Here is a 1197-nt window from a genome sequence, read left to right on the forward strand (position 1 = left end):
CTCCCTCCCTAACCCTCGGAGCCACCGGAGACTTGGAGCCTCGGCGCCGCCCCACGTCCACCAGGAGAGGAGGCCCCACGTCCACCAGGAGAGGTGTCCCGCAACCTCCCCGCCGTCTATCCCCGCCTCCCCCAAGCTCACCGTCTCCGCCCTCCGTTGTCTCCGCTCCGGCGACCACCTCATCATGGTCAGGTAACCCTCCTCCCTCTGCCTCTCTTCTCCTCTCTTCCTCCTCTCCTCCCTCCTGGCCATGCCCTCTTCTTCTCTCTATTGCTAGGTTTAGGTCAAATCCCTCTCTCATTTAGGTCAAATTAGGTTCAAAAAATTGCTAATTTTGGTCAGCAACCCATCAGTTCTATGCTGAGAATGCCCTATAGATGCAATAATATTTTAATCATGATCAAATATAATTGCACCCATAAACAGAACCATTTGCATAATAGGTATGTGTTTCCCTCTTCAGTGAAGGGAATTAAATGGTCTAAACCACTTGGCTAGTGTGGTCAGTAACCCATGGCCAAGGGTCTTTCATTTTAGGCAGGCAAGAGCTTCAATCCAAAAGCATTTGTTGTGGACTCCACTCAAAAGCCATTACTCAAAGTTCAGCTAGCACTAAAAAGGTCTAAACCACTTGGCTAGAGTCTGTTTTATTTTCTGAAAAGATATATCCAGTGTGCCTTAGATGACTTAAAAGGCCTTGTGCCGGCCTATGGCTAATTGACATTTGTAGATGACACAATGCTCAAGCCATGCCACCAGTCTGCCATAGCCTAAATCAAGAATGCTCAACATAGCCTAGGAGCTAGTTGACTTTTGAATTATATTGGTGCACTGCCGATGTGCCCAAGTATGATCTCCTACATCAATTTGACTTCTGAGGGATTTTGAGCCTGTTCGGACTCCCTCCGGCTCCGCAACTCCGTTCTAGAGCGGAGCGGCATCCAGTTGTAATTTATGGAGCAGCTAAAATGATGCTCCGCCCGCTCCGCTCAGTGGTAGAGGAGTGGAGGGTTGCCGAACACAGCCTTTATCTCTGAAATCTTGAAACATCTACCTGACAAAAGGGAATGCTTCTCCTCTATAGTTATCATCCTATTCACCATATTTATTCCGCACACTGCACCGAACTATTATATTTTCTTTGTCCACTATTGTCTCTGTATGTTGTTTTATTCTGCTAGCTTCCTTTTGTTGTGC

The sequence above is a fragment of the Triticum dicoccoides genome, chromosome 2B, assembly GCF_002162155.2.
Source record: "Triticum dicoccoides isolate Atlit2015 ecotype Zavitan chromosome 2B, WEW_v2.0, whole genome shotgun sequence".
Taxonomy (NCBI): domain Eukaryota; kingdom Viridiplantae; phylum Streptophyta; class Magnoliopsida; order Poales; family Poaceae; genus Triticum; species Triticum dicoccoides.